This window comes from Rhinatrema bivittatum, chromosome 19 (genome assembly GCF_901001135.1).
Source record: "Rhinatrema bivittatum chromosome 19, aRhiBiv1.1, whole genome shotgun sequence".
Classification (NCBI taxonomy): Eukaryota; Metazoa; Chordata; class Amphibia; order Gymnophiona; family Rhinatrematidae; genus Rhinatrema; species Rhinatrema bivittatum.
This window is the reverse complement of record NC_042633.1, coordinates 35,034,236-35,050,090: the sequence shown is the minus strand read 5'-3', so window position 1 is coordinate 35,050,090 and position 15,855 is coordinate 35,034,236. Positions and strand designations below refer to the sequence as shown.

At 44.9% G+C, this 15,855-nt stretch overlaps 1 protein-coding gene across 2 annotated transcripts in view; it reads right to left on the bottom strand.

The window, feature by feature from the left end:
• LOC115080506 (diacylglycerol O-acyltransferase 1-like) overlaps positions 1-11,378 on the bottom strand; it is a 129,954-nt gene extending 118,576 nt beyond the window's left edge. The window contains exon 1 of one of the 2 annotated variants that reach the window (XM_029584707.1): positions 11,299-11,378. The gene's annotated coding sequence lies outside the window, so the exon portion shown is untranslated. Of the gene's footprint in view, positions 1-11,235 lie in introns of both variants that reach the window. The other variant, XM_029584706.1, reaches the window with a different exon arrangement.
• Between the last annotated feature and the right edge of the window lie 4,477 nt (positions 11,379-15,855).

Sequence of the window (15,855 nt, the reverse complement as noted above, 5' to 3'; positions counted from 1 at the left end):
GTCTCCTCACATAATTGCCCGGAAGTGTCCTATAATAAAAAACGAATGCATTTCATAGTATTTTAAAACGTATATTCCACTTATTTAAAATTACTTATCTTAATACCGATGAGCACTGCCAAACCTTCATTGTGGACGTAAACCATCTCGAATGACTTCCGGAAATGCAGGATGCAGGATGCAGTTTTTTGATTGACTGCCTTTACCTGGTTTTGATTGGTCTAAATCTTCTATTTAAGTGCTTACCGTACGACAATGCGGTTGCTGTTTCCTGCATTTCCGGAAGTCAGTCGAGATGGTTTACGTCCACAATGAAGGTTTGGCAGTGCTCATCGGTATTAAGATAAGTAATTTTAAATAAGTGGAATATACGTTTTAAAATACTATGAAATGCATTCGTGTTTTATTATAGGACACTTCCGGGCAATTATGTGAGGAGACACCGCCGAAAATCTGGCGGGTGTAGGAGATTTAAACCGCTTTTGAATTGTAGCGGATATCTCCCTGAGAAATAAATACTGGCGGGAGACACCACAAGTTAATTCCAACCTTTGAAATACTATCTGGGCAAGAAGGATGTCAGTATGCTCCCGGTGAAATAAATACCGACGGGAGATACTTGAAGAAAATTAGCGCTCCTGAGGAAGCAGCAGCGAAACATCGGCCGGGTGTCGAGACTATTTTATTTTCTTGTCCTTTGACATAGGAAATAAATTCTTGGACTGAGTTAAAAATATAAATAATTTGCTCTGGATTTACAAATTTTATTGAAAATACCTTGAAAAATTCAAAAAATAACTAAAAAATTAAAATAAAAAGTACAGTAAAAAATAGCGTATTTAAGGTAGTAAAAAATAGTGCATTTAAGGTTGACTGTAAATGATGAGAAGTCCGGACAACCCCTGTTGAATGATTCCAGGGACTTGTCGCCAGGCTTGCCGATACGGTCAGTCTTATTTCAAAAAATTTCAAAAAAATTTTTCTTTGAACAAAATCTTTTTTGAATATAACCTTTAGAGCACAGCCGTGTGATATTTGTTTTTTCTTTTTCCTTGTTTGTTTGGTGATTGTATTGAATGGAAAATAATTAGCTCTTTTTGGAACACATAGTAATTTATAAACATCAAACATACACGTGTATTTTTGTTTTTGTTGCACATTTACAATCATAAAAAGGGGCAGTCTAGAGGCATACTGGGGTGGAGCTAAGAGTTCAAGGTGAAGAACAAGTTGGGTTACGCTGACCTGGAGAAGGACCGAGTAAACTGGTGGCGGTATCAGCAAACTGACCATTTAAATTATATGCGTGTTTTAAATATAGCAATTTACACGTGCTAATCAAGGTTTTGCACAAGTTGTATTTTTTTCACACATAAAATATATGTTTCTAAAATAGGCAAGAAAAGTTTAGTGCATTGAAATATATGGTTTCAATGCATTGCAGGTGTTCACACATAAGCATACATATGCATATTTTATAATCTGCATGTACCTAATATGCACAAGTTATAAAATACTGCAGTCCTCCTCTGCGCGGCCATATACGTGCATATATGAGGTCGCTCAGAGTTGTTTGAAATTTACTCTCAATCGGGCCGATTCAGTAAAGTCCACGGGAGAGCAGGCGAATGCCCGCTTTCCCGGCGCACACACAGGACACTCGCCTGTGCGCACAGTTCAGTATTTAAATTAGGTCCGGCGGTAGAAACGGGCAAAAGGAGGCGCTAGGGACACTAGCGCGTCCCTAGCGCCTCCTTTTGGCCCGGAGCGGTGGCTGTCAGCGGGTTTGACAGCCGACGCTCAATTTTGCCGGTGTCGGTTCTCGAGCCCGCTGACAGCCATGGGCTCGGAAACCGGACGCCGGCAAAACTGAGCGTCCGGTTTTCGACCTGACAGCCGCCGGCCGACTTCAAAATTTTTTTTTATTTTTTTTCTACTTTTTTTTACCCTTCGGGACCTCCAACTTAATATCGCCATATCGCACGAAGAAATTAGCGCCTACCTTTGGGTAGGCGCTAATTTCTGAAAGTAAAATGTGCGGCTTGGCTACACATTTTACTTACTGAATCGCACGCGAATACCTAATAGGGCCATCAACATGCATTTGCATGTTGAGGGCGCTATTAGGTTCGGTGGGTTGGACGTGCGTTTTCCGCCCCTTACTGAATAAGGAGTAAGGGAAAACGCGCGTCCAATGGCAGGTTAACGTCGGAGCGCACTGTACTGTATCTGTCTGTTGGTAAGGCAAAACTTTTCTGTGCACGAAGAAATTAGCACCTACCTTTGGGTAGGCGCTAATTTCTGAAAGTAAAATGTGCGGCTTGGCTACACATTTTACTTACTGAATCGCGCGCGAATACCTAATAGGGCCATCAACATGCATTTGCATGTTGAGGGCGCTATTAGGTTCGGCGGGTTGGACGCGCGTTTTCCGCCCCTTACTGAATAAGGAGTAAGGGAAAACGCGCGTCCAATGGCAGGATAACGTCGGAGCGCACTGTACTGTATCTGTCTGTTGGTAAGGCAAAACTTTTCTGTGCACTTTTCTGTGCACGAAGAAATTAGCGCCTACCTTTGGGTAGGCGCTAATTTGTGAAAGTAAAATGTGCGGCTTGGCTACACATTTTACTTACTGAATCGCGCGCGAATACCTAATAGGGCCATGAACATGCATTTGCATGTTGAGGGCGCTATTAGGTTCGGCGGGTTGGACGCGCGTTTTCCGCCCCTTACTGAATAAGGAGTAAGGGAAAACGCGCGTCCAATGGCAGGTTAACGTCGGAGCGCACTGTACTGTATCTGTCTGTTGGTAAGGCAAAACTGCACTACAACTCCCCAAGTTATATGTGTTCTTTTTTGGGAAGACACTGTGGTTGTGCACACAGCATAATACGGTTATCTTCTTTTCAGTATTGTGCCTCTAGAGGAGATTTATTGTAGCCTTTCAAACAATGAGTTACTGTGCAATAATGTAATTGTAACGCAAACAACCTAGCTAATGAAATTACTCTCTTGGTCCATGCCATTGAGTATGCATATAATCTATCAATTCTTTGTAATTTCTCAGAAAGGCACAATCAGGTTTTCTGTCAATATTCTAGAGAAAGTTGAAAGTTGCACCCATGCTATATTTTCATGATTGGAAGCCATTAAAAAGTGACATAAGAGGGAGGCTACTAAAACACTTCCTATGCCTCTGCTACCTTTCTGTACCACATCTCCAGCCTGCTGCAATGCACACACTACACTCCCTAGTCAAATAGTCAATTCCAAAGATAAGGGATATGAGTCAGTGGCACTGCAGATGAGCTCTCTGAGCCACAAAACAGGGATACAAAGTTGGTCATTACCAAGAAATCAATGAAAGGTAGATTGCAAAGGCTGATTATGGCACGCGTTGGCGTGTTGCCCACGTAACTTTAATGCTGGTCCTGATGAGGAGCAAGTCTGGAGATTTTGAGTTTTAAGAACATTGGGGGTGGGAAGAGAGAGAGACAGGGAGATGGGGAGAGAGAGAGCCTCTTTATGAGAGACAATATGACACTCTTATATTGGGGGGGGGGGGCAGTGTTACACTGATCTGCCTAGGGTGCAAGAGTCTGTAGACCCTTGTAACACTGCCCCCCCCCTCAAAACCCACCCTGAGTCAAAAGTGTCCCTCTTACAGTGAGAGATAGTGTCATATTGTCTCTCTTACAGAGGCACTCTCTCTCTCTCTTTCCACTTGTGCGAGCATGTTATTAAAATATACGCATAAAGGCTGAACACATACGCGCAAGGATATTTTAAATGATACGTGTTTACGATATAAATTTAAACGATTCTGTGCTCGCACACGCGCTTTCTTTTTAAAATTAGCCAGCGAGTGTGAGATGGCTGCAAGATGCATGGCACAAATGCCCCTCTCTATTATTAACAAAGTCCCTCTTGTACAAGTATTCCCTCCAGTCTCCACCCAGCAGTCTCTCCCTCTCTAACTTTTTATAACATATGTATTTATTTATTCAATTAAAAGTTGTAAAAACAGTCAGCTGCTATAAGATCTTTCTTTCATGTTTTAAGTACAGCTATTCAGAAATTCTTGCATTTTGGAAAAGTTCATCTCAGGGAATAGCTGTGCCACTATTTCTGAAAATAGAGATGATGGCTGGGGGGGGGTATCTGTCTATTAAATGGAGGGGAATCAGCAGCCATTACCTCTAAGCATAAAGAGTCTAAATAGGTAAGGTAGGAATCTGAGATGATTATTTTCATATGTAAGAGATGGAACCAACTGAGAGACACAGGGCAGGCAAGTGGAAAAATTCTAAGTGCATATAAAAACATATTAGGATATAACCAATAGAATAAACAAAGTGGGGTGGGGTGATCTGCTCCAGAGGAAACAGTGGTCACCTTTATAGGCAATGCAAAGTTTGGGCACAGAAATTGTTACCTTCCTTGTCGTGGGAAGGAGGAGGCATGGTTATAGGGCATAAAAGCAAATAGGAAACAGAAAAAGGGAGCCCACCCAACTACTTATCTAAATTACTTTGGGGGAGATTCATAATATTTGCAGAGCTCTGACTCTCTGAACCATGTGTTTAATGCAATATGGCCATTCCCACTATGCCAATAAATTCCAAACTATCTTTCTCTGAAATCACAGAGGCTGAGTAGCCCCAAACTGCCTATTTTGTAAAGATGCAGAAAACATGGAAGCAACAAAAGAGGTGCAGAAGAAAGGTACAAAGAGATACCCGAAGATAGAAAACAACAAAAAAGAAAGAGAAGGAAAACATAAAGAGAGAAAGAAGGACCTTTCCTATTCTATTTTATAATTATATCATTATATTAAATGAGATAACAAAGGAAAAATGATAGGTTAATCACTACAAAAAAAAAAAAGCAAAAAGAATTACCTGTGACTGGGGTATTGCATGGACAGCAGGACATATCAAAGATATAAGAGGGTGACGTCATCCATCAGCACCGATCCCAGACAGCTCTTTTCAAGCTCAGAAGTAACATTTCTAAGCATGCAAGGGAATTCCCGCACACATGACCTATGTGCGCAAGCAAATCTCCTCAGTCCTAGCTAATATTCAACTCAATGGGAAGGAGGGAGGGACTGTGTGTCTGTTAAGTCTTGCTGTCCAAACAGAACCCCGTTAAAGATAAGAAACCTCGCTTTCTCCACAAACATATTCTGAAATACAAATGGGAACTCCCAAGCTTAGGGTCACAATGAAAGATGTGAACTTTATTGGATTTATTTTTATTTATTTTAGTTTTTTCTATACCGGCATTCGTGAGGGTATCACATCATACCGGTTTACAATAAACAGTGGAGTGAAAAAAGGAACAATGAACGAGATAAATAATAGGTGCTAAACATAAAATAGTTACAGTTACAATAAAACAAGGATGAGTAAAACTGGGACCAAGAGGAAAAATGAAAGGAACTTTAACTTTATTGGATGAATTTTAAAAGCCCTACGTGCACCAAAGCTAGCAGATATGCGTGTATATCGGGTAGCGCACCAAGTGGATTTTAAGAGGCTCTCAGGAATGAACATATCTCCTGGTAGGCAAGTTAAATTGGTTTCCATAAAAGAGGTGGGGCATGGGCATTGCAGGAAATATGAATAAAACCAGTGGGTCTTTAAGCACACCAGCGTGCACCGCGGTCCCTATCCGTGTAACTTTACTTCTGTTATGGCCGCGAGTAAGTCATGAAACAAAAAAAACTAGGCTAGTCAGCAGGGTTTTAAGGGTCAGGGCCAATAGGGTAAAAGGGAAACAAGTTAGCTAGGGGTTTTTAAGAATTCCTCTCCTTTACTGGGGCAAACTGGGAACTGAGAAACAGGTAATTGCGTCAGCGCGCATATCTACTAAAATCCCACCAACCTCCACTTATGGGAATGAGGTATTTGCACCCAGATGTGCATGTCAATGTAAAATTGTGCGCAAATGTACACGCATATATATGTATGTGCGTATGTTATAAAATCGCCATGTTCATGTGCGAGCCACCAAATGCATGTACATGTGCTCCCACGTGCAGGTCTTAAAAATCACCTTTATTTTTATTTTTTTTTTGCAACCTACAATTGAATAGAGACAGCTGAGTTGAAATGCCTATTTAAATAATTTTTTTAGGATTGCTTGTCTGAAAGAACTATAATGCTCTGTGAACATGTGGATGAAAACCCGGGTCATTGTTTTGCAGATGTCCTGGATGGAAAGTGATTTTTAAAAAGCTATTGTTGCAAATAGCTTTCTTAATTGATACACTTTTGCAGGTAAATTTTTAAAAGGCCAGCATGCACCAAAACCAGGAGATACCTGAACACGTTGTGCCGACTGCATGCCCTGAGCAGGTGTTAATTTCTGAGCAGCCAAAAAAAGTGGCAATGTTAAGTTGGAGGAACCAAAAGGTTAAAAAAAAAAAAAGGTGTGTTGGCAGTCAGATTAGGAAAAGGGACGCTCGATTAACAAACATCCACTTTTCTAACTCGTGGCTGTGCACAGGTTAGGAAAATGGACGCTCGTAAAACTGAGTGTCCATTTCCCTAACCCGCTGACAGCCACCTCTCCTGGGCACCTGCTGCCAAGGAGGCGCTAGGGGCATGTAATTGTCCCTAGTGCCTCCTTTTTAGTGCAACCCCTAATTAAATATTGTATCGCGCGCCCAGGAGAGGTGGCTGGGCGCATGTTAGGAAAGCGGGTGCTCAACACTGAATGCCCATTTTCCATGTCTTTATTGTATTGGCCTAGAAGATTGAAGAGATGCACATTTTCCAAATATAACAGATAAAGTAAAAGACCTCCCATGAAACAAAGAGGAAGAAAATCTCTATATAGTCTGAGAGAACAGGAGAAACAGCAAATAAAGAAGCAAAATATGTCTCCTCCCACCAAGCTAGAATTGCAGCCTAACCAGAGACAATATGGACCAGAACCCATGAACTCTATTTTTATTATGTAGTTTGTAATTATTTCCTTATATTATTTTATGTATTACTTTAGCAACACACATACTATACATCTTGTCAGGTCAAGAAAGTTTCTTGACTCTTTAAAGAACAGGCACATTTACAGAGCTGAACGTTCTATTAGCTGCCTCAGTGATGGCAATAAGTATCATCTATATTTGTAAGCAAAAGATTGATTTCTTTGATTAGATGTCTATCTATGTCATTGATATGAATGACTCTATTGTAAATCATCTTGAGCATGACTGGCATCTGGATGTGAGATTCAGAAATGTGAATAAGTAAAATAAATAACAGCATCCGGGCCAGTGAACTTTGAACTCGAGAGTTGGTCAGCTAGAGCTGAGAGCTGTTAAATAATAGCCAACCTATGTTCATTAGTACCTATATTTAGCCACTCAAAATCCAGGCATTCCAAGAGATATGGTTAGATCGGGGTAGGGTGGGTGGGAGGGAAAACCAGTTGGCTAGCACAAATTGTCAACACATTTAACAAAATCTCCCTGCTTGATGTGAAAACAAATCAGACTTTTTGTTGACCCTGTTACTAAAGACAAAACAATGCATGCTTACAGATGGAAAGACAAATATTCTCTAGGTGTTTCTTTATAAACTTTATAAAGAATGTGTATTTTATGTGATAAATAAATAAATACATTTATCACATAAAATACACATTCTTTATAAAGTTTATAAAGAAACACCTAGAGAATATTTGTCTTTCCATCTGTAAGCATGCATTGTTTTGTCTTTAGTAACCTCTGTACATATGTTCCTGATTTATGGTTCCTGATTTATGGTTCACAGTTACATTTAATTGAGTTTATGAAAGTTCTCTTTTAATAGTTTTCCTGTATACTTGTGTTAATGTATTCTGCCTTGAGGCGACTGTTTTAATGTATTTCCGCCCTGGAGGCGACTGTTCAGTTCCTTGTAAACCGGTGCGATATGTATTCTTTACAGGAACATCGGTATATAAAAAAAAAAAAAAAAAATTAAAAATAAATAAATAAATAAATACATAAATGTAACAATTTAATTCTCATATGTCGTTACAAATGTGAATAGAATCAATTTAACCAACTATCCCTATACGTAGAAATAGCAGGCTATTTTATAGACTGATAGATTTGTGCAAACTTTCAGAGTAAAGATAATCAGCTAGCCTAGGACTCAGCAACTTAATGAAAGTTCAACCTAATACTTTTAGCCTTTGGATAAAGGATAAAGCTTCAAAAAGAGAAAGCAGTTCTATGTTATGCAGTGGTGTTGTGCTGCCCTCTTGTGCTTTATGAAGGGGAGACCCTGAGGAACTAACAGACTAGAAAAATGATTTGCCCAAAACTTCATTAGCCTTGTATTCCACAGCAGGCACACACAAAATGCACAGTGATCTCTGCATCCCACAGACACTAAGGAAGAAAAAGAATGGGGATATAGTTTTCTAGGCTGCTAGAAATAAGGAATCTGCATCAGGGTATTTATTTATTTTTATATTCCGCTTTTTGCACTTTTTTCAACGCTTCAAAGTGGATTGGCATAACAAAAACAATCCCTCACATTCAGTTCAAGGCACTAGGAAAGCAAATCTTCTGTTCTTGTACTTGCTTTTCTAAGTGAGAGGATAATATCCTGATTAGGGGACATTAAATTGTTTCCAGTTACTGGACATCACACTATAGACTTGTATTATAATGGCTCCAGTAAATTAACTTTTCCTACACCGATAGAGTGTGGGAAGTATTCATTTCCACCTGAACTGGAACCATAGAAACAAGCTGAACCTGTTGCTCGGGTGTAATGCTGGAGATCCATGCCTGACAGAGAATAAGACAGGGGAGTGTGGCATGTCCTGGAGATAATGTGCAATGCAAAGGAATTCAATCCTGGAGGAAATCTTCCCTCTAGCCCTCAGTCAGCACTGGGAGGAATGAGAGTGTGTGCCTGGGAAAGGATCCAATAAAAGGGTCCCTTTTATATCTAGTAATCTTTAGTTGAAGAAATTTGATGTCACTTGTGGTTTTGTGCACTGGGAACAGTTTGCATAATTAGAAAATATATGGGGCAGGGCAGATGGTAAATAAAGCACCATTTTTTTGTGCAGCCGGCCATGATGTAATTCCTCCTTAGGCAGTGTTATTGCATGCATATCTGTGAGGTATGGCTGTAACCTTGGGATGCCTAAAGGATTAGATTAGGGAAGCCAGGGTTCAAATCGCACTGCTCACCTTTGTGACTTTGAGCACAAAAGTAGCAAGTAAGCCCTCTTAGATTGTAAATTGGGCAATGACCTGTGTACTAAGGCTGGGATTTGGAAAGGCGAGTAATTAAACCCACTGTGCCTGTGTACGTGGATGAGATTTACAAGAGATTTGGTAAAAAGTTGGGTATGAGCAGCGTTATTGGGTTTTCCTTCACATTTTGGAGGTTTTTTTAAATCATTAACTTGCCAGTTCCCAAGCGTCTTCCTTCCTGTGAGTTCACCAACCCTCACTCCCTTACTTTACTCCCAAATTGATGGGCATGGGCCACTCTTCCCCCTCCTTCATTACCGTGCACCCAAATTGATAGGAATGGGCCACTCTTCCCCCTCCCCCATTACCGTGCCCCAAAATTGATGGGAATGGGCCACTCCCCCCTTCCCCCATTACCGTGCCCCAAAATTGATAGGAATGGGCCACTCCTCGCCCCCCAATACCGTGCCCCAAAATTGATGGGAATGGGCCACTCCTCGCCCCCCAATACCGTGCCCCAAAATTGATAGGAATGGGCCACTCCTCGCCCCCCAATACCGTGCCCCAAAATTGATGGGAATGGGCCACTTCTCGCCCCCCCAATACCGTGCCCCAAAATTGATGGGAATGGGCCACTCCTCGCCCCCCCAATACCGTGCCCCAAAATTGATGGGAACGGGCCACTCCTCGCCCCCCAATACCGTGCCCCAAAATTGATGGGAACGGGCCACTCCTCGCCCCCCCCAATACCGTGCCCCAAAATTGATGGGAATGGGCCCCTCCTCGCCCCCCAATACCGTGCCCCAAAATTGATGGGAATGGGCCACTCCTCGCCCCCCAATACCGTGCCCCAAAATTGATGGGAATGGGCCACTCCTCGCCCCCCAATACCGTGCCCCAAAATTGATGGGAATGGGCCACTCCTCGCCCCCCCAATACCGTGCCCCAAAATTGATGGGAATGGGCCACTCCTCGCCCCCCAATACCGTGCCCCAAAATTGATGGGAATGGGCCACTCCTCGCCCCCCCAATACCGTGCCCCAAAATTGATGGGAATGGGCCACTCCTCGCCCCCCAATACCGTGCCCCAAAATTGATGGGAATGGGCCACTCCTCGCCCCCCCAATACCGTGCCCCAAAATTGATGGGAATGGGCCACTCCTCGCCACCCCAATACCGTGCCCCAAAATTGATGGGAATGGGCCACTCCTCGCCCCCCAATACCCTGCCCCAAAATTGATGGGAATGGGCCACTCCTCGCCCCCCAATACCGTGCCCCAAAATTGATGGGAATGGGCCACTCCTCGCCCCCCAATACCGTGCCCCAAAATTGATGGGAATGGGCCACTCCTCGCCCCCCAATACCGTGCCCCAAAATTGATGGGAATGGGCCACTCCTCGCCCCCCCCAATACCGTGCCCCAAAATTGATGGGAATGGGCCACTCCTCGCCCCCCCCAATACCGTGCCCCAAAATTGATGGGAATGGGCCACTCCTCGCCCCCCCAATACCGTGCCCCAAAATTGATGGGAATGGGCCACTCCTCGCCCCCCAATACCGTGCCCCAAAATTGATGGGAATGGGCCACTCCTCGCCCCCCAATACCGTGCCCCAAAATTGATGGGAATGGGCCACTCCTCGCCCCCCAATACCGTGCCCCAAAATTGATGGGAATGGGCCACTCCTCGCCCCCCAATACCGTGCCCCAAAATTGATGGGCTTGGGCCACTCCTGAATTGGTTGCAGCAGCCTGCATGAGCTCCTCTCGGTTTATTTCCTGTTCCCTACACACTAGGGGAGGGGAAACTCATTCCAGGATTAAACGTGGACTCGTTTTATTATTATTATTCATGCATATCATTTTTTTTTTTAATTCCAAAGTGTGCATTCCGGTATAAATCGGCATTAGTCGGGAACCCAGGCACGCAGCTCCTCGGCAGGGACCCCGGGACTCATGGGGAGGGGGACCTTCATCTCACTTCCCGACGGCCCGCCCCCAGAGCTTTCGTAGCCCGCCCCCTCACCCGGCTCATGTCGCGCTGCTCCCGTTTACACCGCGCCCGCTCCAGCTCCGGCCTCGCACCCACCTCCGGCGAGGCGTCGCCCGCACCTTCTAACCGCCGCGTTTCCTCCTCCGTCCCCGCAACCGCCGCTTTTTCCCCCTCCCCCCACGCCGGCCAACCGCGCGCGTACGCACGCCATCTCCAACCGTCCCCCGCGGCGCGAGCGCGAGTCTCGCTCAGCAACCCGCTGCGATGAGCGAGCGCGCGCGCGCGCGCGCCTCGCTCATCCGCCGCGAGCCGGGGCATGCGCCGTCTCCCGCCATCAACTACACCAGATCTACTCTGGCACCCTCGCCCTTATCAGCTCATACCGTACCCTCCACCAATTATGAAACACCCTCCCCTTTGCTATGCAAGATGTTCGCTTGCCTATACTATTATTAATGGAACTGCAACATTGATTTATTACGTTTTTTTTAATATTCAGCATCACACAACCCCCCCACCTCCCATGCCAGATGGAGCTCCCCTATTACCTCTCCCTCCCATCTCTTAAGACCTTCACCTTACTGATGCTTGTCAGGTCCCCACTTCTCCTTTCACCATAGCACAGCTCGTCCCCTCATACTATTTCTCACCGCTCCTGTTTACACAGAGAACATAAAATACCACTCCCCACAAGGAGCTTACAGCCCATGGCGTCTGCCCACTTTCCTTCCTGGTGCAGTGCCATAGCCTCCTGCTGCTATCCTCCACCTCTTCCTCCTCCCCCCCCCCCCCCCCCTTTTTTTTTTTTACTATTTTTCACACCTTTTCTCATACCACTTTTCACTTAAGGAGAAATTGCTTCTGCTCTGCTCAATTTCCTTTCCTTGACTCCAGCCATCACAGTCCAGACGCATGGATTATGCCCACCAACCAGCAGATGGAGACAGAGATCAACAGGTTCACTGATTTCATTGCAGACAGATGCCCTGTGCTGACCTTAAGTTGGCAGCATCACCTGTAACAAGCTAAAATTACAAAAATCCCATTCCCCTTCCAACGCAGGGGGCGGCTTCCAAGGAAAGAAACAGTAAAGATTAAACTATTTACAAGCTAGGAGTACCACTTACCTCTTTTGCTGTAGTGATCTAATAAACCTCTTCTCTTATAAGCTGAAATGAATTGAGGGTCTTCCTTGTTTGCACCTCTTGGAATCCAGAAATCTATTTCAGGCCTATATTGGGCATGAAGCTCGTCTTCCAGGAGTACTTGGCACCTCGGAATTTCCCCAAACCTTTGCCATCTTCTCAAGGTCTTCTCCAAACAAAAAAGACTCCGTTTAAAGGCAATCTTTGTGAAATTTGTTTTAAAAATTGACCCCACTGACCACTTTCACAACCACGGCAGCCTCCTAAATGCCCCAACGGAATAGCGTGCAATAAGTCAAAAGGAGCCATCGGCAAGAAGGGATTTGCTCTGGGTTTCAACCAAGAGGCTTCCTCTATGATTGAACCGCTGGCTTCCAGGATTCCTTCCTGAACCCTGCTGCAAGACACAAACCAGAGCTCGCACGCTGCTATCTTAAGAGCCATACTGGAAGCCTCAAAGGTTTGCATTAAAACCAATTCTATTTTCCTTCTTGTGCATCCATGGCCCCCCCCCCTCCTCTGCACCCCGGGCCCCAAGAAAGTCACCGCTGCGGCCAGGAGACCAACACAAACTGCCTCTCCCGCTCCGTGCTCTCTTTCTCCAAGGATCGCTCCTCACTGCTCTGTATTTTTTTTTTTTAAACTTTATCAAATTGAACAGAGCAGAGAAAAGCCCTCCTATTTTTGTTGCTTGTGAGATTCCCTAAGTGAGAACAAAAGAGGAGGGGAAGGAGGAGGGAAAAAAAAAAAAAAAAGGTTTGTTAAAGACCTAGCCCAAAGTCCTTCCAGTATTTCTGGAAGCTCCCTGGCCCGGAGCCATGTTTAACCGAGGGAGAGAGTACAAGCCTTTCACCTCAGGAACTGCCCTTCAAATTTGGATTCCTCTTATCCAGCCTAACTAGGCCTTAGCTCACAGCCCGGGATGCTCCCCTACCAGTTGCTGGAGACAAGAATATTGGCAGGCTGAGATAGGCATGGGAGCCTGTAAGAGGTGATATCAGCAAACCTGTTGATCTCTGTCTGCATTTGCTGCTTGTTGGGCATAACCCATGCATCTGGGCGAAGAGGAATTTCACACATGGTTTCAGAACTCTCATTCTACGCATCCTTGCTCCTTTCAGCACATTGCATGGTCTCACCCCTCTCCTCCCATATCTCAGTGCCTGTTCCTTTATCCTGGATTCCTCCCAAAGACTTTTCCATGCACCTTCCATCTCCTGCAGGACCTCTTCATTCTTGTGCGAATGACATCAGCACGCACCAGCCAAGGCCCTGCTGTGCTCGGTGCCGGGAAGTCTGCCTCATGTATCCCAGAGTTTCCAACATTAGAAGTAGGCACCTGGGAATTCAAGGTCAACTCTGGTAGCTCCCAAGGACCCACTCATTTATGAACAAATTCCAGAGGTTTCTAGGGAGTCATGCCGCCATGTGTCATCTACATGCATGACCCATGAAGAGGACACGTCCTGGCAGTCCCAGTCCTAGCTCCAGGAAACTCCCGCGTACACAGACTTTCATATATGTCCACATTTGCTGGGTCTCTGATGGGTGAGACATGCCAGGGCTGGGCAGATGAGAGCCGAATTTTCATGTGAACGTCCTTCAGAGGAATGGAACAGCAGCAAAAAGGAATCTCCACCTAGGGGTAAGCCATTAGGCATCTTCACTTTTTAAGCCCAAGTTTTCTACTAGCACAAACCTCCAAGAGATGGATCTCTCCATGCCCCGTAAAGAAATGACAATGCACAGGAAATAACCAGGCCTCAGCCCCCAAGTTGAGGGGTGTTTTTGTGTGCTAGATCCGCTCTTTAATGTTCAGAAAGCAATGCAAAAAAAAGTTAAAACAAGAGTCAGAAGAGACGGAATCATGCAGCAGCAGCATTGCACAAATCAAATCTTACTGTGTGTTTCCATACAACCAAAAATACTATGAGAAATCTCCCAAGGAACTGACAGGAAGCAACAGTTGGGGAATTCTCACCAGCATCCCCCAACTCCTCCATCCAGATGTTCCTAGGGATGAGAGGAAGGGATTCCAGTGTCCAGACTCTGACCTGGAGAGAGACAGAGAGAGAGCAGGGCAAGTCCTCCTGATAGCAATGACAACATACACTATCCACTCAGTACAGGCCCATACCCTACAGGTTGATAATACAGTAAAACATCTAGAGCATCATTCTCACTCCTTCCTGCCTTCAAAGCCTCCACAGTAACACAGCCTTTGACTCACCCTCAACCTCTGGTTTAATACTCTAGCACATCTGTATCATCATTGTCTCTGTCTCTCTCTCTCTCTTTACACTACCCTGACACAGGACTCTTACTCATGATTCAGTCCTGGGGTCAGTGCGCCATCATCAGAGTGAGCTTATTACCAATGCCTTCAGTACCTCTAGCTCTGATGCCTTCTCTTAGCTGATGGATGCCCACCCCATCAACTCTATTCCTCCCCTCCCAATGAAGGCACATGTGCAACCCAAGACCTTCTAAGATCTTCAGTCACAGAAACTTCAACCCAACAAGACCTTCATTTACGATGACTCCCACCCAATCAGGTCATCTGAGGCCTTCAGATATTTTAGTTACAGCGACTTCTAGCCACAGTAAATCCCAACCAATGGGACCTTCTGAGTTCTTCTGACCCTAAATTACAGCAATGTCCATCCAACAAGGTCTTCCAAGACCTTCAGACACAGCAACTGCCAGCTCAGTGCTTGGTTTATGGATTCTAATTAGCCAGAAACACTTGGGGAAAGCCATCACTCTTCCCTGGGAGTGAGCAACAATTACATTTTTGGATCAACCGGTGGCTTATGACCCAGATTTCCCACTGTCAGACAGGATGCTGGGCTCAATGGACTTTGGTCTGACCTAGCATGGCATATCTTATGTTTCAATAGCAACCCCAAGGTCTCATTCTATCACCAGGAGGCTCATGTCCATGCTTCATACTTCCATTAGGGCCACTGCCAGGCTGTTTCGCATTAATGCAATGTCAATCAATCTGAAAAATTATAAAAACAGGACACAGAACCCCGATATTGCCCTGTCAGCTGATTCCCACTCACCCGCTGTCCCCGGCTTCCTCACGTCTCTCCCCTGTCACTAGCTTAGAAGTTGGGCAGTTATCACTGTAGGCAGGCGGGAGAGGGAAGATTTAAGTCCAGTGCTCTCAGCATGGGCAGGGAAGGAAAGATATTTCCCTGGACAATTCCCAGCAGATGGAGAGAGATTAAAATAGAATTCTGTGATTCAATGACAGGCGTAAAATCAAAACTAAAAGAGCAACAAAAAAAAAGTCATTATAAAAGAGCTCACGCTTTGCCTACCGCTACCCTGCGTACTCATGACCTGCTCTTCCTGTCTGGTCGTCACGCCTAACAGGTAGCAGCTGCCCTGCGCCCCCCCCCCCCCCCCCCCCCGCTGCTCGACAATGCTACTGAAAATGATCCCCTCCCTCGAGATCCCACAATACTGTCCCGTAAAATCGGTGGCAGAAAAGCACATG